Genomic DNA, 22,299 nt, shown 5'->3' on the forward strand with positions numbered 1-22,299 from the left:
ATGGCAGAATTTAAATACATTTTTGGTTCTGTGGAAGATGATTGTGGCTTTTTCAAAGTTCACCTGACATCAAAACAGCCTAGAAAGGACAAATGGAATTAAAATCTTCCAGGAACGTTGCCGTTGATTAGAAGTTCAATCACCAGCAGCCAGTGAAGGAAACTGCAAATACCAACTCCACTGCTATCTGAAAAACAACTCAGCTGCTCCCCCCTACAACCACCTATATGGGACAACGTCTGTATTTTTGCAGGTTCCTTATTATTGCTATTATCATTTCACTACCTGCCCTTAGGTACACTATAAAGCACAAGAAACGGGCATGACTAACTTCAAATATTTATGTATTTTCCAGAATTCCTCCTCAGATGTTTTGTGTTCAAAGTTTTCAACTCATATAGAAACTTCATGCCATAGCTGGCACTGACCAGTATAGGAGTTTGTAACCAGCCAGCACCAGGCTTAGGTACTACACAGGCATTACATACATCTCTAACACCTCCAGCTCCTCTTTCACAGCAAAGACTGAAAGGTGACTGCACGGGCCTCAGGACTGTTGCTGTTTCCAAGTCAGGCAAGAATGTTTCCAGTAAAGAAATATCTCAATTAAGTCAGAGATGTATGGTTTTTCCATTCTTAAAAAGGAAAGCACAACCAGTCACTGCACCACTCAAGCTTCAGTAAACAAGAGACAACCTCCATGTGTAGTACATGAAGGAAGCAGGAGGAGATCAAAGTGAGTTCAGGTGTTTATCATCCAATGGTTACAAAAATCTAGGTTTCTTTTTTCCCCTTGATTTTGTGTGAGCTTGCAGAGCATGAGCGCTGCGTTGCTGTATCTGGAAGTTTAAGGATTAAATGAGTGCTGGGGTGGCTTTATGTCCTGAATGGCTAAGGAAAACTGAATGACAAAACCAAAAGAAGAATTTTTAAGCAGTTACGTTTGCACACAGAAGGTTTCATAATAGAACTTCAGCATTGGCATGGGTTTGTTTTAAACAGACTCTCTTCTGACTTGCTGCTTACACACTTTTAGAAAATCCAGATTAATGTCCTCCCCTCCTCTTTTTTATTTTCATATCAGAAGCCTCTTTTTTCAAAGTAATGTATTTAGAGTGTTTTATCACAGCATGTTCACAATCTCACGGTAGTGGTGAGGCTTTATTAGCTATTTGCCATTTCTACATATCAGATCAGAGTAGTCTCACAGGCACTTCAGTGAACACAGGCAATAAACTAATGGGAAAAGTAACTAAAACAGAAGGAAATTTAAGTTTTGATGGAAATTTAAGTAGCAAACGCAAAGTCTTATTAGTTCCTACTGGAGCTGTGTTAGGTGTCTGTAGTGCTGTTGGTCTTCATGCTAATAAAATTAATCAATGCTTTAGTAAGTGCAGCTGTCACGCACTGATTACAGATAGCCAGCAATAATGCTTGCTCTGACACTGACTCCAGGGGAAGCAGAAGGCGGTTTGTTATTATGAGGATGGAGACAAGCAAGGACTGGAAATAAGAAAAAGAAACCCAGGGCTATTCTGAGTGTAACACTTATTACTTATGGGGAACAGGGGACATTGCTCAAGGGGGAATATCTACTGCAGCTCTGCAGCCCTAGCTCCATGTTGCAGTGATCCTGTACACGCAGAGAACTTAGCAGTAACAAAATCTGAATGTGCCTCTAGGGAAGGAGGTGAGGGCTGTTCTATTCTGTAGAGGTGAAGGAAAGTGAAGTATTAAATAATTTCCTAATGAAGGAAACATCAGTAACTGATAGTACCTTCACAATAAACTGTTTAACCAGTGTTTCTTTTGGCACATTGGAAGTCACAAACTTCACATGCAGCCTTGCCTTAAAAACCAAGACTCTCTTCACTGGTGTTCCAGTGCCTTCCAATTTAGTATCATCTGCAAATTGCATTAATGTCCTCTTGAACACATCTTCCCAACCAGCAATGAACTCGAATCAAGTCCTGCAATAGATTCTGGCAGCCCTCCACCAGCAGCCATCCTCATCTCAGTGCATTGCCTCTTCCTGAAATCCTCCAGCCAGCTGTCAGTCCATGTGGCTCAGTCCTGTTCAAAACCCACTGGGATTTCTTTTATTTTAAATGGAAATATGAATGAGGAAATACCAACTGACTTATTAAACCCCAAATATATCACATTGGTGCATTCTCTTCAACCACAGAAACAATTATGGCAATAATTAAGTGAAAGCAAATTGGTAAGGATCATTTATATATAAAACCCCGAGACAGAGCACTGGAGAGCTGTTAAAGCAGGTGTCTGAAGAGAGGAAATGCTGAAGAAATGCACTGCAATCCACCTAAACACTTCAACAGCAATCACATGATCAGCCATGCTAGAATCATCATCATTTAAATTAGACAACTAAGGAGGAGACAAGTATTGGTAGTTTTTGGCTGTGGAAAGACTCCAAGGTAGATCTGGGGGCTGTTCCTCTGGTTCAAACAGTGGGTATGGCAGCAGAAATAGAAGCAGCAACTGGACAGGCTTCAGTGGTGAAAAGCCCAGATCAAGTAACCTCCCGAGTTATTACTTACACATAAACCCAAGATTTGGAGCCATTTGACATTGCCTAGAAAATCACTGTTGGATCCCAAACATCTCATTTCATTTCCTTAGGGCTTGTTTGCATCCCAACTGTTTAATATGTTATGGGTTGTGATGCTTAATAATGGAGTTCCCCCTCTTCATCTGTCTGATACTCAGGCTGGGAATTCACCAGGAAGGGATACAACAGAGAGTAAACCCAGCTGAGGCACGGCCCAGCACAAAGGCACCAAACTGAGGTCATGCACAAAAAAGCACAGTTTCTGCTCGAAATACACAGATGTGGTTCAGCTGCCTGAGCTGCACAGCTGGAAGAGCAAAGCACAGTGGGGACAGCCATGGGAGTGGGGCTCAGGGTAGCCTCTCAACTCCAAAGCTCTGTTTAACAGCTGGTTTTACCCTCCCTCATCACGCTGCCCTCGATTTCTGAGGAGTGCAGTACGACTCCACATCCTAAGGGACTTAGAGTCTCTGAAGCGGGGCCTACAACGATGCTGGAGGGGGACTCTTCACCAGGGACTGTAGTGATAGGACAACAGGTGATGGGTTCAAACTGATAAAGGGGAAGGTCAGGTTAGATATGAGGAAGAGTTCTTTAGGGTAAGGGTGGTGAGGCACTGGAATGGGTTGCCCAAGGAAGTTGTGAATGCTCCATCCCTGGCAGTGTTCAAGGCCAGGTTGAACAGAGCCTTGGGTGACATGGTTTAGTGGGAGTTGCCCCTGCCCGTGACAGGGAATTGGAACTGGATGATCTTATGGTCTTTTCCAACCCAAACCATTCTATGATTCTATGACTTACAGTGGCTCCTTATGACATACAAACACCCTAGAATACTTAACAGAAATTCTTCAAACCATGGGAATTCCCAGAACATGAAGTCAAAACACCATTCCAAGCAGTACTGCAAGGCTCAGAGGGACACTGAAAAGGGAGACACACTTCTGCCAGAGCCGTCTGTTAGGGCATTCACTTTGAACCCCCTCCAGTTCTGCATTATGCAACAAGCACTTAGTAAATGTAGTTATTTTACAAGTCCCTGCTTATTTTCAGCACTTAAAAAAGCACATCTAGCTCTGATGTGGTCTGCTTTCACTCAGAGCTAGCACTTTGCGAAAATGTTAGAAGCACTGAATACTAACGATTGATATTGTTAGTTACTGTTATTAGATTACAATATTGTTCTCTAATAATAATAAAGTTATTGTTATTAGATAACAATAGATATTGTTATCTAACAGTATCTAAAGATAAGCAGTAGCCAGGCTTTTGAGATATGCTAACAAGTCCTGATTTTGCATCAGCTTCCTCAGAAGTTGGACTTGGCCCAACTACATCCCTAATACTTCCCTATGCATCTTACATTGGGATTAGCAGAGTCTTAAAACCATCATACTTCAGGAAAGACCCACAGCCAGTTGTCTGGATTAATCACATTAGGACCTGACTTGGGTGCAGTCCAGGCTTCTATTATTTACTACTGACATCTGCTCAGTTGAATTTTGCCTAATATTTCTGCCTGCTTCATAAGGACTCTAACAAGAATATTAAATTCGAGACACTGAATTTATTTTGACTTGACTAGGTTGTCTTAATTATTAAGGATTCTATTTAGATTACTACACAGAAATCTCTTGACATATATTGCCTTGCAGCACTGAAAAGATTATGGGAAATGACTTGAGTCTAAGAAGGCTTCTCTTTGAAGTGCAGTATTTGGGTAGAGACAGCTTGAGCAATGCCTGTTAAACAAGCTTCACGTTCACTGCTCGGGCGTGTATGAGAACCACAAGGCCCAAGTACTCAATGTGCTTCAAGCTCAAGCACCCACAAAATGGCAGCGCTGTCACCGTGCTGCCACTCCAGCAGTGCCTGTGTCTCTCACACATTGAACAGCATTGGAGGGATGGGTGGTTTTCCCTCACAGGAAAATTCTAGCACTGCTTCCCAGGAAGGAGCCCAGGGAGCATCACTGCAGCAATGGCTGTGGACACCCTTCATTTCCCCTCACTGCTCCCATTTTCAGCTGCTCAAAGGAACCAGTCTCCTCTTACCCACTCTGAGATACTAGAGGGCTACAGTCCCTGTACCTCGTATCTTGCCTCATGAGCCTTGTATTGGAAGAACAAAGGGGTTTTCATGGTTGCTCTTAAAATAAGTAAGGCAAGATGCTTTCCACAGGTAGAAGGAAGCAAATTTCAGACAGGAAGTCCCTCAGTGAGAAGCTCCCCATCTCTGACGACTAGCTCAGACACTGGTAGTAAACTTCGAACTGCTCATGAAGGAGCTCAGAGACTATTTGCATCTATAGAAATGTAGAGGTAGAGATCATTTATTTTCCTCCAGAATAATTTCCAAATGCTGCTAAAAACTGAAGTATTTTGAATCAAGAATGGAAAAGGCCGTCTGGGCCAACTGGCATTTTAGTCTGAAACCAGCTTCTGCAGAGAAGCTCCACTGAGGTTCTTCATGATGTCTAAACTGGAGGCAGAATACAAACAGTTCACAGGTCTTTTTTTAAACCCACTGTATGTTAAAACTTTGCCCAGTAATATATATTAAACATTTCTTACTTTACTGTGAGCATCTCTTGCTAGGCTTAAGCATCTCATTCATATTGTCCTCCCAAATCACACAGGATCTATTAGCTAAAGATACAGGAGATGTGTTACTTTTCTACAGTGCAGCTCGCACTAGAGGCAACATGGTACCACTCTGGGTTTGGACCATGCGGACTTGAACATCAGAAGCACAAAGAACCAATGTGCTACCTCTATCTCATTTTCAATGCCTTTTTCTCCATCCCAAGACAGACTCCCAAGCACTTCATTCAAGAGAATTGCCTTCCTTAGATTATACGATATGGGCAGGGACACCTCACACTAAACCATGGCACCCAAGGCTCTGTCCAACCTGACCTTGAACACTGACAGGGATGGAGCATTCACAACTTCCCTGGGCAACCCATTCCAGTGCCTCACCACCTTTACAGTAAAGAACTTCTCCCTTATATCAATTCTAAACTTGCCCTGTTTAAGTTTGAACCCGTTACCCCTTGTCCTGTCACTACAGTCCCTAATGAAGAGACCCTCCCCAGCATCCCTATAGGCCCCCTTCAGATACTGGAAGGCTGCTATGAGGTCTCCACGCAGCCTTCTCTTCTCCAGGCTGAACAGCCCCAACTTTCTCAGCCTATCTTCATACGGGAGCTGCTCCAGTCCCCTGCTCATCCTCATGGCCTCCTCTGAACTTGTTCCAGCAGCTCCATGTCCTTTTCATGTTGAGGACACCAGAACTGCACTTAATACTTCAAGTGAGGTCTCACACAAGCAGAGTAGAGGGGCAGGATCACCTCCTTGGACCTGCTGGTCACTCTCCTTTTGATGCAGTCCAGGATACGGTTGGTTTCTGGGCTGCAATCACACACTGAAGCTGGCTCATGTTCATTTTCTCATCAACCAGCACCCCCAAGTCCTTCTCTGCAGGGCTGCTCTGAATCTCTTCTCTGCCCAGCCTGTAGCTGTGCCTGGGATTGCTCCGACCCAGGTGTAGGACCTTGCACTTGGCATGGTTAAACTTCATGAGATTGGCATCAGCCCACCACACAAGTGTGTCAAGGTCCCTCTGGATGGCATTCCTTCCCTCCAGTGTATCAACCGAACACAGCTTGGTGTCATTGGCAAACTTGCTGAGGGCGCACTCAATCCCACTGTCCATGTCAGCCACGAAGATGTTGATAAAACAAACCCTCAGCTACCATGGTCCTACACGCACACTGACCATTTGTCACCCATCCCTGTGGACCTGGATCTCACTGAAGCACCTTTTGTTCTTTTTACAAAGTCGTTTTTTCCAGCTGTTTCTTTCAACAGCCTTTTTTAATTTCTGCTTCACTTTCTGCTAATTTCTTTTCCAGTTTCCCCGTCTAAATCTCTCTCCCAGACCTCACCTGCTGTGTTCTACCTCTCTTGCTGTTATCCACACTTCTCCTCCCAACATCTCAGTATGGACTTCGCTTCCTAGCTAGGTTTTAATCTCACTTTTGTTTCTTCACACAGAAACATCCATCCCCCAAAATTCATTCTTTCTAGGGCAGAAGAGCATTTCTTACCTTGATATATTTTGCTCCTCACTTTGATCAGCATCTGCTACTTTATTTCCATCTGTGCATGTCACCTACGAACCCTGAGTCTGTTTTTTGCTTTGAATCTTACCAGCAGATACCTGCTGGTGGGCGAGCCAGGGGTGTTTGAAATGCCTGTGGGAGCTCAGCAGGAGTCTTCACACCACAGAGGACCACAGCATGGTCCTCCCTCTTGCAAGGAGGGAGGTGGTAGCTACCAGCTCTCTCTTACTGGGTCCTTCTGCTGCCAGAGCCACAACTAGTCGCCTACTGGCTGGGACTCCATGCTTCACCTGGAAGTAATTTAACTCATTGTCACTCATGTCTAAATAGAGGATTTTTGCTCTCTCTCTTCTCTTTCCAAGTACTGGAATCACAGTCAGCTGTGAGTTAAACATCCAATTAACATTGCAGGAATCTCTTGCTGTACTAAATCAGGTAACTGAAGCCACGGATAAAATTATCCATTCCAATGCTCATATTACATTTTAGAGATAAAATTCATCATCAAATCAAAGGCATCAATTACAGACTTTAAGAAAGCATCATAATAACTCAGATATTACATCAGCTTGAAAAGGGCCAGGCAGTAATAACTGCTCTAGCGTGAATATAAATGTTGGCATTGGTGGAGAGGTAGTAAATGAACAGAGTATGGGTATCCCCTCCTTCCCTGCACAGCCAGTCCTTTCATCATAGCAAGCTGTATTTCACACTCATTCTGTGATTCTATTCCTGACTGCCACTCTGTCCTCTCAGGTTTGGGAACAGATTGCAAGAGAATGTGCTCCCTGCAGGGACTGAGGCAAGGCTGGTTGGCCTCCTGTACCCCTAACTCCTCCTCCTTGCCTGCCTTAAACACAAGCATAATAATAACCACCTTTCAGCACCCATCCACAGCCTTCCTCAGGTACCATGTTTCTTCAGAGATGATAGACAACTGCCCCAATCATTTGAACTAATATTTTCTGTGCCCTCCAGCAAATCCCATTGTACCATCGCAAAGCCCTGTGCTGCCTGTGCACAGTGCATGTCACTGTGCTTTCATGGCTCCTTTCTCCCTCCTCCCCCCATGGGGGTCTGGGAGGAGGCAAAACAGGCACTGGGAACTATGGGCTTTCTGGTGTCATCTGCTGTTGGGTGTCTGCCAGCCACCAGCACAGAGATTCCTGAGCAGGGATGGCAGGGTGAGCACATAGACCCACCACAGCAGCTCTCCCCTGCAGGGCACGCTCTCTCTTCTGCCTGGCACCAGGAACCTCCACAGGCTCAGCTCCAGCTTCTTTACTGGAACTCTACACAGTGTGGGAGATGCACTTTCTTCTTCTTCATTATAACACATTTCTTTCTCCAGTACCACTATTATAGGCTCTTAATGGAACTAATCAGTATTAAACCCAATTAACTTCTTCAATAATTCAGCCTCTTGCCATTTAGTAACCTAACAGTGGATTGTATATATTGATAATATTAAAGGTTACTCAGTATAAAACCTATTCATAATGTTCAGTGTTCCAGAGTCAGGGCTTCACGCAACCTCCCTCAGCACATTAGGTGAGCTGAACTCTCAATTGCATCTCTTAGAAACCTGGCACATCCAAAGCAGAGGATATACAATTGCCACAAAGTACCATGATGTTTTTCAGTTACCAGAGATGTACTTCTAAAACCATGGAACACACCTTCCCCATTCATTCCCTGCTCTGCAACCCACACCAAGGGCTTCTTGAATGTTCATTAAAATGCTAATCTCAGCTGCAAAGGTGGAATGTCTTCTGTTTGGGTGTTTTAACAGTTTTTCATTTGCAGCAGAAAGAGGCTGGCACTCTGCAGTTGTTTACAAGACATCAGTTTTTACATAGCTCCAGGGATAAAAACACTGAACCCAAAGCACACATAAAATGCATCAGTCATTGGAAAGTACACCACAAAAGCTTCAGAAACTATGCAGAAGTTGTAGTGTGCAGCACAGATGCTTTTCGAAAGCACACACCTCAGAGCTAAAATCATTTGTGCAGGCAGAGGCTTCAGAATCACTGGTATTTCTTTCCAAAAGACATTACATAGTTGAAAATCAAATTATTAACATGGGCAAATTCTTTTGCCTAAGCCAAGCCCAATCCACATGAGTCAACTACGAAGAGCTGCTTGGTGGCTCAGGCAGTGGAAGGGGTAGCTGAACATGTTTCCTATCTAGTTTTACTTCTCTCTAGTCAAACACCTTAGATGTGCACTTGGCTCCTATGCCAAAGCAGGCTCTGTGTGGCTCTGGAGTATTTGTATTGTTATTCCAGGGCAGCATTCTCAAATCACAGACTTTAGATGACTTTTTCCATTTCTTATCTAGACTTTCAGTCTTCCCAGAAACAAAGAATTTCCATGGAAACACACCCCCTGAGATCCACGTGACTTTGCTCTGAGCTGGTATATAAGGACTTGGCTGCTCTGGCCCTTCTCTGCAGAACAGAGTAATTGGTTCAGTCATTACTGAACCTCCTTCCTATCATTTACGCCTCTACTGAATGTGGACTAATTACACAACGGGGTCATCTTCAGAGACAGTATACTTGAAACAATAGCTAAAAAAAAATAAATAAAAAAGCTAAGCCATTTCATTTAATCATTTTCACTCTGTATTGTCGCACTTGATGGAAACCTCCCTCTGCCTGTGTTCTGGTCTAACGGGCTGCAGGCTGTTAAGCGATGGAGAAGCACACACATTGACCATGCAGCCTTTCTCCTTGCTGCTGCTGCTGTTCATAGCCCAGGAGGTCTGGAAAAGGGTGAGGAAGGCGGGTGAGAAGAGACAGGCATCTCGAGGGGAAGGTAAGGAGAAAGAAACAGGAAAGCTTCAGCCAAGATGACCCTGTTTCTGCAGGAACATGCAACTGCTCCCACAGGCCTGACTTCGTCTCCCTTCTGAGCAAAAGCCCAGTCCCCAGGACAGACTCCAATTTGTTGCATTTAAGTTGTTTATTCCTCTGCATTTTTGTTTCCAAAAAGAGCACATTTAATTAGGAAGGGAAAATAACACAAAACCCTTGCACCATCTTCTTCCTGCAGTGGGTACACTGTGACAGTATGTTCCCAGTGCTGGGGCAGAGGCCAGGCAGCTCTTCACCTCCACAGCGTTGCAAGGCCCTTCCACACAAGCTGTCATTGACGGTCCTCAACTTTTGATGTGCTCACAGCCTGAGGAGTTTTCAGAAGCACTGTGATCCTATTCCCCCCCCAAAAGGATCTACAGACCACAAATAGCAGCTCTGAAAAACCCTTAGCCACTTCTGAGCCTAAAAAACCAGTAGCTCTGCACAGCAAAAGTAAAACAGAGGGAGAGCTGTCACCCCTGGAAGTCAGGCTTTGATTTTTCCAACTGCATCAGAGGAATATGATTTATTTTTTTTTAATTAATAACTTTTTAGGCAATAAAAAAACAGAAAGCAAAAGCATCACCCAGGCAAAGGAGTATTTCCTAGATGAGATGAACATTATAGCACATAGCCATTAAGTATCACAACATGAGAGCAAAGGCTGTACCAGATTGAGCACTGGAGAGGGAGGATTCCAGATGCCCATTTGACCTTTTCTTTCTAACAATCTCAGCAGGCAACACTTTCCTCTAACCCACTTCTCCCTTTTGTCTCAACCTGGAAATGCTTTTCTTTTGGAGGCAGAACAAACCTTTTATTAAGTTTCCATAATCTAACCATATAAAATTATATTACAAGTAATATTTTTGTAAAGATTCTGCATGAAAGCGAGTTTCTTCATTAACCATGTTACAAGGTTCAGGTGACCCTAAATTATTATTATTACCGCATTTAAAGAGGACACTTGGTATCTAAAGAAAAAACCCTCTCGTTTTACTCATGACTAACAATATTTTCCCATCTGTTGAAAAGTTGCTAAAGCTCCTAAATTCTTCACTGGGTGCAGTAATGCGAGGTCAGAGCCTCAATGTATTTTAAGGGATAAGATCTAAACAGATTTTCCTTTTTTCATCAGTGAAATTCACACAGCTCGCTGAAATGTTCTGACCAAACAAGGCCCAAATTTACCAATAAAGTTACTCTAAAAAAGCAGCAATTTTTTTCTCAAGCTGTCAGTCATTCTTATACAGAGAAATAAAATGTTTAACTCGAGTTTCTGATGTTAGAATGCTTCGGGAACTGTTTTTTTTTCCCCCTCATGTATTGCTTTCGAAAACTGAAAACAAATTTTAATGAGGACAAAATATTGACTAATGTAGTTTTTAGAAAGGCGTAGACACATCATCTCTAATAGTCTCTGTGGTTACTGAATACAAGTCTTGCCAAGGAGATTCCTCCCAGGGGCAGCAGAGACTCATGCTGTGGTGCAGGAGACAGGAGGGGACTCAGCTTCTGTCATTCCAGGCCCCCTTTAAGAATTTCTTTCCCTGCCTTTCCAGCCTCCCCCAGGCCCAGCCAGGCATCTCCACGGTCTCCACAGGGAATGCTGAGCTCAGCTCTGCATGCTTCTGCCCCAGGTGCTGCCAAGGGCTCTATATACCATGGGCTGCAGCGTGGGCTATGCTGGCAGATGATGCTATTCCCAGGTTCCTGCCTGAGGCTACAGCACAGTCTCTGCAGAGGCATTTGCCTCTCTTCTACTGATGCTGGTCTCTGCTGTCAGTCAGATGCCATTCAAACACACCAGGCCTCAGAAATCACCACAAATGCAGTCACACAAAGCCACCAGGAACCAGCTAACACACCACATTGCCCTCTTACGATGTTTAACATCCTGGAAAAGACACCATCGGGTCTGCAGGACACCATCCTCAGCTTTCAAAGCCCACAGTTCCTCCCACTCTTCCCAGCAGTGTAGAGAGTTCACATGCCCTAGGCATGCTTTGGACAGACACAGTCCACATCTAGACTATATTGACTATATTTCTTTCTGTATCATAGAATGAGAAATACAGATGACTTAAGGCCCTCCTCCAAGAGAGCAACTCTCGGCTTGCCCTTGGAAGTCAGCTGTCTCCTCCCTATTCCTTATGTCTGTATTTTATTCCCACCTATTGCAAGTGATTCCTGCTGAAGGAATTTATGAAGGTTCTCCCTTCTGCCCCCTCTCAGATACCACTGAGGGAAGGCTGCCAGTTTCTCCTAGTGCTGAGGCTCCCACTTAGTGTCAGTTAGGACAAGAGATGAATTTCTACACTGCTATGGGGTGCCACAGGCAGTGAGGGCTGAGAGTGCTCTACCTTCCCTACCCAAGAAACATCCCCCAGGGCAGAGATTATGGAGGTGCAACTTCTAACTCCACAAATCATCGTGAAATTGCCCATTTAGTTTTTTTCTTGGGATTAGAGCCAGGAAATAGTGTGAGAGAAAAATTGTGGGTGTCAAAATTCTTCCTGTTGCCCCATTCTTCTCTATTGCTGCAGGAGGTGCCCTGTTGAAATAGTCCTGATGCCTCAGCACATGGCATTATGTGACAGCCTTCAGTTACATCCTGCCTAAATGCAGGCTGGGCAGACGAGGTTGACTGCCCTCCCTCTCCCTCGGGAAGGCAGCTACCCAACAAACTCAGTTCCCCCTTTCCTGAAAGGGAAACTCCTGCTTTCCTGCTAAGCCAAACGTGGCAGTGCAGGTGTGTCAGCATTTAGAAGTAGACACAAACAATTGGAGTAATGGGGTTAACACCAAGAGCAGGCAAATGGCCAATTCTCCTGCCAAGTGTCCAGATGAGTTCTTCAAGGAGATATGTTCAAACACGTACAGTAACTGTGATCCACTGAAGTGTGCATGCTCTCCATGCAACTAATATACCCATTACTATGGAGTTTGCAAAATTCTTCCCTCTTTTGAGGACTTTTCAGAAAGAAAGAGCTGAGAGGACACACATGGAAGTGCAGAAGTAGGTATCTTGGCAACACCTCCAGGAGAGACAGGAGGAACTTCAATTCAGAGCTGCAGTTCATGTGGGAGCAAAAAGCATCGTGTCTGGGAACTCCAAGTGGTGGGACTGTTACTTCAACTTCCCTCTTTTTTAGCTATTGGGTGTGGTAAAGGGAGTAGAAGTCAAATAAAACAAACACAGCAACAACAGAAAACCTATCCACAGACATTTGCTTTGTTGTATAAAAAAGGTCATATTGTCATGCTGTTAAATCCCTTCAGGCTTCTAACCCTGCCATGGACATTAGAATCTGAAATGGCAAAGCTGGATTCTTGGCTGGACTTTGGAAATGAAAACAGCTCTGGGTATTTACTGACATTACTGCCAGTGGGGTGAGAAAGCAGAAAGCCAAGTCTGAATGCTGTCAGTGCCTCCTCTTCATTAGGAATCACAGAAAAGGGTTTGCCCTAAGCAAAGGCAAGTGACAGAGTTAAGCATTGACTCTGCGTGGATTTGTGTTTCCCACGGGTGAGCAATAAACAGCCAGAGAGGTCTGAGATCATCATATCCGAAATTCCAGTGACATGCTCCATCCTAGACTTTGACATTTTCAACTGGCATTGAAATATACAGTGGATTTTAAAATGAAATTAATTTACTACAAAACCATGTATTGCTGCCAGCTGAACTCTTTCTGCTCACATGTATGCACCGTTACTGATTTACAACATCACCCACTGTTTTTCTGATTGACAACTCATGAGTGCTGCCCACAGGGAGGCAGAGGAGGCTGCAGAGGCCCGCAGCTGGGAGCAGAGATGTGCATTGCCCAACTTAGGGCATGCGGGAGTTAGAGATGGGCACAATGAGAAACACTGAATAAGCTCAAGCTGCCATTCCCTGAATGGCACCCCGTGCAATAAATACTGTAATCATGTCACTGGAGGCTGTGTCATAATGCAGGCTCACCAGGGAGGGAAATAGCACTGCACAAACACCATTAATTCTGGCCTCCTGCTTCACAGCACTTGACATAGTTTAAAAAAAAAAAAAAAAAAAAAGTGAAATAAAAAATTCTTCTTTTCCTAAAGGAGGAAAAGGTCCCTTCCTGTGTTAAGTGAGCAGGATCCGCACACCACAGCACACATCTCTATCATTTGGGCTGAAGAGCAGACTGCGGAAGCAGACAGGTAGTTACGCTTCTGTGGACCAGCTGTGCTGAAGATAACATAATAGCAGCTTAAACGTGTTTGAACAGCTCCGTTTCACATACAGAACAGAGGGGGAGCCAGACGCAGTGGATTTTTCCTGAGAAAGAAGAATACCCACAGAGGTAAACTTCGGCCTAACAAGGCAGCTGGCTCTCTGCATCCTCCTTTCTGCAGCCTGTGGTCAGACCTGGCCCTGGAGGGTGATTCACTGCAGCTGAATTAGGGTCCTGCTCTCGGTCCTTCTCCAGACGGGTTGCTCAGCCTGCTCTCCCTTTACAGCGGCCCTTGGAGAGATAAGCCTCAGCAGGCTGAAATCAGCCTTTGCAAAGACCCTCCTGGATCTGAGCAGCACTGAACTGTACTGGTCTCTGAAAGTAATCCCTGCTGGCAGCACATTCATTGTATCATGCTGGCAGGGAGCAGGGCTTTATTGCTTTCCTTATCAATGGAAACAGGCATATCTCATCAGTTCCTTGCTGTGGCAGGACCCTCAGACAAAGGCGGCTGCTGGTTCCAGTGTATGACACATAGACAGGCTTTCTCTTGTTGACCAAAACACTTATGTTCCTCCTTACCCATTTTTGATGATGAAAATTTTCTTCCCAGACATGACAATGCTCACATAAGCCTCCAATTTTGAACTTACCTGCTTTTAAGCCACATGAAAAGGTGAAAGACGTTTTTAGCTGGGAGGTCTCCAGAGACAAGAAACAGATGTTCCAATTATTTCTGCCCCCAAGAACATCCAAAGAACCACCGCCACCACCCCCTGTCCTGTGCCCTACAGTGGCTAATGAACAAGTAACGCAAGCAGATGTGTGCAGCAACTGCTTGCATGAGGTTGGGTGTGTTCAGTGAATTCAGGCAGACAATGTGCCACTCATTTCAATCACTTGACCTTCGTGTGTTTGTTACAACCTTCATTTCAATTTGACCAGCAGACTGATTTCCCAGCCACCACCCCTCCTGCTTAGCCAGGCAGTGCTGGAAATCAGTAGTTACATCCATATTAAACCCACGTTTACACGAGGACAACAGAAACTGCAGAACTGTACTGCAAGTATTTGATACTCTCACATTAGGAACTGAATTGGTTTCCAAGAGGCTGCTGGTTTGAGCTGCTGCTTTCAGGAGAGCCAAAGAATGTCATTTGGCAGAGGAAGGTATGAAACTCTGTTTTGTTAGGAAAGTTAATGATAGTTTGCAGGCACTTACTCATTTGTATGCCCCCAAACAAGCCACAGAGTTTAAAATACCTTTATGAAACTGTTAAAAATCCCATAGGCATCCCACACCAACAGGTTCTAAAAACTCAAAGAGGTACCACACTCCAGGCAGCAAAATCAATACTTCAAACTCAAACATTCTAGTCCTGTACTGCTCATAGAAAAGGCAGTGAGGTTTATTATGGCTTATTAGGGAGCAGACCCCGCAGGTAAACAGAGTTTCAAAGAAGAAAAAGCCCCTTCCTCCTGGGAAAATGTTAAACCCCATGAGAGGCTCCACAGTCTGTATTTAAAGGTCAACCCTGGGCATAGATGCCTGGAGTTGGGGTTTCAAGGGTTTAAGATGACCTTCCACCCTTGCAGACGACACAGGAAGCAGCAGCACTGCCATCACCATATGTACAGAGAACTGACAGGAGAAGTTCTGGTGGGCAATGACTTATCACCAACCTGAAGTTCCCCACACAGAGAGATTTATGTTAACTGTAACTAAGAGGACACTGCTAGAACAATCCATATATACCTGGACCAAACATACCATATGTTTTTTTAATAAAAGAGAAAACATCCCTTAAGTCTAAAGGATTAAATGACTCTGGGGCGGTGCTGTGCCTCTGCAGATGAAGCAAATCATTACTAGCAAAGGAAGAGCTGGAAGGCTGTTTAACTTAGCTGGGCTATGGAATAATCAAATACCTAACCTTTACCTAACTGCTTTCGGCAGATTCCAGCTTCCAGCATTTTATACAAGGGAAGCTGACAGAGAACTTTACACCAGGCTCTTGATCTGCAGCTCCACAAAGTACTGTCTGCACTGCCCTTGCCAAGTGCCATCCTGGTGTGTCTGCAGTGTAGAGCCCCCTCTGACAGGCAGGGCTGTAGCGTTACTGTTACTGTCACTGTGTGCCTCAGCCACAACCATCAGCACAACTTCTAACAGCATTCATCTTCCTCTCTCACTTTTAATGTGATTTGTCATGTCAACGAAAGAGCAGAGATGACATCTCCAGATACCAGAGCTGATTGTTCACAGTCCCTCACAGGCTCTTCCTTAGTTACTACCATGAACAAGCAAAAGGCAAGATTGGTTGGATGGGAAAAAAAGGAGGAAGTTGCATTTGCTCTTTTAAATTCACCTGTCATCGTTACTGCATGAATAAATAACAGATGTAGAAATTACCTTTTGGGATTTTCTAGCACCATTTAATCTGTCACTCCAGGAACGTCACAGATCTCTCCTGAAGCTCACTTTATTTACTCATATTCAATGACTTACAAAAAGGGACTCTTCAGGGGTATGTCATCTCATGGCATAACTTAGCTCAGTTATTACTGCATACACGTAACTGGCTTCTTTCTTCCCTTAATTTCACATTAAGACGTGCCCAGCTCTTTCATTCAGGAGGTAATGTTTAAGATGAGAATTTTCTGACCTCAAGACTTCCTCACAGGTCTAACTGTCACACTGCTGCTTTACCAAGTGTAAAAAAACTCAGCAAAAATTAATGCTGGAACATGGGGAACATTGCATAACCTGAACATTTGGCATCTTATTACTGAGAAACCCTAAGAAAATCCAGAAACAAAGCTAAAAGGGAAATAGGCAATGAATCCAGAGCTAGCAGGGTACCAAGCATGCTTGTAGACATACTGTACAACATACAGTTGACACTGGTGTTACCAGGCTGGTTAATTGACCCCACAATTACTGGCACATGAAAGATTTCTAGCATTTCAGTCTGCTGCAGTATATTTTCTCTCATTTCTCCTCTTGCAATTCCCACAGCAACAAAGAAGCAGCAAAACCTCATAAATTTAGGCTGACTTCTCATGCACGCACACATCCCTATACAACACCACAGCCAGCATTTCCAAAAGGGAATGTGCAGTGGGGCTTGTTTGAGACACCAAGTCACATTACATAAAGAATGGTAAGACAGATAAATCTTAAGAGTACCATGTTTGTCAGGTGAGGAGCAGGTATGGGGAGCCCAGCATCATGAGCAGGTGTGGGTCTCTGTACGTCCCCAGAGTGGCCTGACTGCATGCAAAGGAATGAACAAATGTTGACTTACCTACAAACCATCAACCTGTTTCCCTTCTAGAAGAACAAGATGATGATGATAAATCAGGTAGTTTGTCCCCTGTCACTGCACTACTTGTTTCATTAGCAGCACCGGCTCTCGTGAAGGCAGAAACTCCTTCTGCAACGTGCATTCACTGAGGTTTTAATCTGAATTTATCCCTCCCCCCAAGCTAACTGCCAATGAGTAGGGAAAAAAGTCTGCATGAAACATAAAAGCAGCTCATCAGAACCTTTCTTTTAGAAGGACAAAGTGCTGAAGTCCATCCAGAAGGCAGAAGCCACTTCTCCAAAACAGCGACCATCAGAGGTGAGGGCACAGTTAATTATTCAGCAGAGGCTTGTGATAATCTCTAGATGGATGCTGACCACTTCAGGCAGCTCCCAGCGTGTGTTCATCAAACGTACAACTCATCTGACCTCAATTACTACAGCTCTCTTACAAGTCACTGCTGAGAAACTACTCCAAAGTTTTGGTGGAGCTGTTAGCAAAGGGCTGTAATAATAAAAGTTCAGACTTACATAATGCTCTGCATAACCAAAGTGACCTGAGAATGCCAGGAAAACCATTTCAGAATGCACTCAAACGTTCAGGCAAAGGTTTGAGCATCTCTGCAACTCCTGTGTTGAAGCAAGAGGTTCTGCTTTTTGTTTGTGGCACTTGCATGTGCAAATAATGTGGAAAAAAATACTTGATATGACTTGTGATGCAAGAAAACACATTAATGTTGTACTTCAGAAAAACCTGCTCCACTATGGCTGGATCTTTAGGCCTAGAGTATGAGCTTTTTCATAAATGAATGCTAAAAAACATGAAGAAAGATAATCTGTTGCTGAAACGCAGCCATCTTCTAGAAAAGCAGTGTTTCCCCTTCACTTTATGTATGAACCAAAAAGAGAGATCTGCAAATACTGATGAGAGTGCCCATACAACATTACAGATGTCCCTAAACTTTACATAACTCACACAACTAGACTGACAGTTTGGCCACCTGCCACAAGACCTGTAACACCACCACAGCAGCAATTCACTGTCACCTCCCCACCTGCCGGCTTGCATCATCTGTTCACACCATCCTGAGCATCCAAAACTAGTCTAATAGGCAAAATGCAACACTGGCAGGTTTGATTCTGGTACAGGAATAAGAGCCCCACTTTACTTCTTCTGAATAGCATTGAAAGTGGTATTATGACATTGCCAGGGATAGAGCATTCACAGCTTCCTTGAGCACCCTGGTCCAGGGCTTCACCACCCTCATAGTAAAGAATTTCTTTATATCTCACCTGAACTTCCCCTGTTTAAGTTTTAACTCATTTCCCCTTGTCCTATTGCTACCGTCCCTGAGGAAGAGTCCCTCTCCAGCATCCCTGTAGCCCCCTTCAGATACTGGAAGGCTGCTATGAGGTCACCAGGCCACTTCTCTCAGCCTGTCTCCAGAGCAGAGGTGCTCCAGCCCCTGATCATCCCTGTGACCTCCTCTGGACTTGCTCCAAAAGCTCCATGTCCTTCTTATGTTGAGGACACCAGAACTGCACACAGTGCTGCAAGTGGAGTCTCATGAGAGCAGAGTAGAGGGGCAGGATCACCTTTGACCTGCTGGTCACACTTGGTTTTCTACAGCCCAGGACACAGGCTTTTGGGGAAGTGGTGGAAGTTCCTCACTGCCATCATGCTCCTCTCACTCCACTCTGGTGGGGTTTCAGCTCCAGCTCAGCATGCCTCAGACCATGCAGGGTAAGGGCTAAACCAGCCAGCAGGCAGCAGTGCCACCAGGGTGAGAGCCCAGCAGCCATGCAGACAGCACAGCTCTGCTCAGAGATTCAGAAATAATTTATTTTTGTTGTTTAATGGAAAAGAATACGATACCATTACTGCAAGAGGTGTGAACGAGTGATGTGAAGCTGCATTCAGTGAGCTATGTCATCTTTTGTAGTCCTAAAGATAATACAGAATTTGTGTGTTACTACTAGAGAAGGAGATATGATAAGGGTGATGCTGCTCTGTCCACTCAGCTATCGGAAAAGACTTAGACAAAAGCCCATATTCTAGATGCTTGGAGCAGAAATGCTGGAGTACTGCTGGGAAGGTGCAGTGCTGCCAGGATGCAGCTGATACCCACCAGCACAGCCACTCTCCAGGGCTGCCACACACTCACTCACTCAGAACCCTGTAAGTACAGCCCCTGCACCCCAACCAGACACCAGCTCAGTGCTCCTACCCCGCTGCTGCTGAGCACACTGGAGAGACCCATTTCACAGGGTGCCAGTGTGTGCAGACTCCTGTTATTTATGGGATCCTCAGTAACTTGTCACAGATAGCACGCTGATGCTGCTTCTGCTCCTGCCCCATCAGACCACACATTATTAGTGCTTTCAGCTGTAATGGTGAAATGAAAGAGCCATCCACTTCCATAGCAGAAACTGGTGTTTACCCCTCATGCAGCCAGCCTGCAGAGGAGACTCCCTGCAGGTGAACTCTAAAGTTTCAACAGATCCTGGGAGAGAAGCACATTTTTAATTGAAAGCCATGAAACTTGAAGTTTAAATTAGTAAGTCTGATTAATAGAACCCCAGAATGGTTTGTGTTGGAAGGGACCTTAAAGCTCATCTGGTTCCAACCCACTGCCACAGGCAGGGACACCTTCCACTAGAGCAGCCTGCTCCAAGCCCTAACCTTGAAATTCCCCAGTTCCAGCTAAGCTCTGTTTTGAAGTTCAGGTGAAATCTCAAACCGACACTTAGGGGCTTGAGCAATAGAAAGAAAAAAATAGTATTTTGGGAGCAGTTCCCACTGTCGCCAAGGGTTGCTGGTTTGGCACCATCCAGGGTCTCCCTGTACTTGCTAAAGGAAACTCGGATTACTTTCTAGTTTTTGGATATGTTTTAATACTTGCAACTTCCGACACTTACTATTAGCACCCTCCTGACAGCCCTGAGATGGTGAGCATGAGCTGCACCATGTGGTTCACCACACAGGGACAAGAAAATTGTGTTTCTTCTCAGATGTGTCCCTGATATGCACACCCTGGTGGACTGGAAATTGCTACACTGCTCAGGTAGGAAGCAAAGACAGGGAGGAAGAGATGAGGATATCCTAGAGGTTAAAAAGAAGAAGAGGAAGCAAAAAGCAGCAATCCAAGATGCTATATAAGATACTATGCTACTGTATATATAAGATACTATATATGTAAGATACTATGCAAATCTGAACAATGTATTTGAGAAAGCATATCCCCCTTTTCATGTTAGTGTTGAAACAAGCTGGACCGACTCTCCAAAAACTGTTTGCGTTTGCACCAATGCTATTTTCCATCCCAAAAGGCAGACTGTTAAGTCCTGGCCTATGTCAAGCAGCATGATTACACAAGGAATGTAATCTTTTCTATTTAAAGCCAACACAGTTTAACCAGCAGCAAGTACAGCTATCCTAGTGTAAGGCTTGATGCAGTTGAGCTCAACAGTCTCTTACATGAGAACAGATATACTTCCACAAATGTGGCTACACCGATATCATTGCATCTACCATGGAGATACTTCACTGACTTACACTAGAAGAAAGTTAAAGCAGCACAATTTTGATGCCTCCAGGTGAGGTTATGCTGCAAGGGAGAAGCAGGAGCAATAACTGAGTTTTGGGACGGCACACATTAAAGCTTAACCGATATGGTCAGTAGTATCAGCAGCCCTTGGAACATCCACAGAAAGGCTGGTCAGAAAGTCAGTCCTCTTCAAAATGGTGCGGGTGGTGTGACCTCATCCCAGCTGCCACCAACCGCAGCTGAGCTGAGGAATTATCACCAAACAGGTTCTCATTTCCAGTGTGAAGGAAATGCAACCAAAGGAAACAAATGTCTAGGCCAAGATATCATCTGTAGGGCAGAGGTGGCATCTGAAATCTGGCATTTCCACCACCACAGAGTAGAACTGGACACAGCACCAACTACAAAACAAACTGCAGTTTCTGCCATTAAAACACATCACCATAGCTGGCTTCACTGAGAAAGCTGAGGTGCCTTCAAACGGCTGCCTCAGTGTTTCGTGGTTTAGCTCTCTCACGTACCATATACACCAAGGAGAAAAGCTGCAGCAGGCTGAAGATTTAACCTTAAGAACAGAAAAAATACACCCAAACCCCATATTGTTTCCAGCCTGTGACATTTGATTAGTCAATTCTTTTGGCTGTTGTATGTTGGTGTGACATCATTAGTTTCAGAGCTCATCTTTCCCAGTTAAGAATATGACCATATGATCTGAAAATGATGACTTCCCACCATCTGCTAAACGTCTCTGTTTCTACCTGTAACTGTACCAAGAACAGGAGTCTTATCCACTTGGGAGGGTACTGAGAACAGACTGATATTTACCATCATGCCACAACAATTGCTTAGAAACAAGTTTCTCCACTTTGGTTTCCCAGTGCCAGACTAACAGGTATCTGCCATGTCAGACTTTCTCTCTACCTCGACCGCGGACCTGACTGAATACCATCACTGCTGCTCATCGCCACTTTTTCCCCCACTTCTTGAAACATTCACTGATGGTTGTCCCAAAGAGCCTGAGAATCAATTTCTCAACCTGATAAGGAAGCACAGCTTGTCCTGCTTCCCAGAACTCACTCTGAGCCTTACTCAGGGGCTTACCCAGGCCCAAGGGTACTCACTTACCCAGGACCACTCACTCTGTGATTTCCAGAGCAAGCCAGATGCCTTGAGGAGGTTGGTGGCCTAGGTGATGAGAGCATCCATCCCCACAGCTCACACCCTATCACCACCATCAATACCTTCCCTCTTACACTTAGCTGGTAATACTTTTTTAGTTTAGACTTTGATATCTTACACTGCAAACTTGCTCTTTCATGTACCCATCACACTTCATTTCAAAACAAAGTTGTGATTTTCATGGCATCATTGTTGAAGTCTGCCCTGTGAGCTACTGAATGGTGCTTGCTTCTTGAAGGATGCTGGGTTTCACATCCCAGCTGCAAGAACAACCCTCTACAAGCATCAGGTCCTTTGTTTGCAGAGATTTAGAAGCAAGTTACATCATCACCTCATTGCTGCAGAAAGGTTACAGAGCAGGAAGGACAGGACTGAACCAGATCTCATGAAATAAGCAACATTAAAAAAACATCAAGACAGCTGAGTGGTGTTTTATTTCTAATCTAAATCCTTGTCGAGATAATTTATTGAGCTATTTAAAATAGCTCACCATCAAAT

General features: G+C 44.4%; 1 protein-coding gene across 3 annotated transcripts in view; it reads right to left on the reverse strand.

The window, feature by feature from the left end:
• Window positions 1-22,299, reverse strand: part of KCNIP1 (potassium voltage-gated channel interacting protein 1) — a 404,820-nt gene that overhangs the window by 285,407 nt on the left and 97,114 nt on the right. Inside the window, exon 1 of one of the 3 annotated variants that reach the window (XM_061348416.1) lies at window positions 17,076-17,209. The exons of the other annotated variants lie outside the window; for them this stretch is intronic. The gene's annotated coding sequence lies outside the window, so the exon portion shown is untranslated. Of the gene's footprint in view, window positions 1-17,075; window positions 17,210-22,299 lie in introns of those variants that run through there. 3 annotated transcript variants of the gene reach the window in all.

This window comes from Neopsephotus bourkii, unplaced genomic scaffold, assembly GCF_033783945.1.
Source record: "Neopsephotus bourkii isolate Nb327-2 ecotype Australia unplaced genomic scaffold, CSIRO-AGI_Nbou_v1 NB_357, whole genome shotgun sequence".
Lineage (NCBI taxonomy): Eukaryota > Metazoa > Chordata > Aves > Psittaciformes > Psittacidae > Neopsephotus > Neopsephotus bourkii.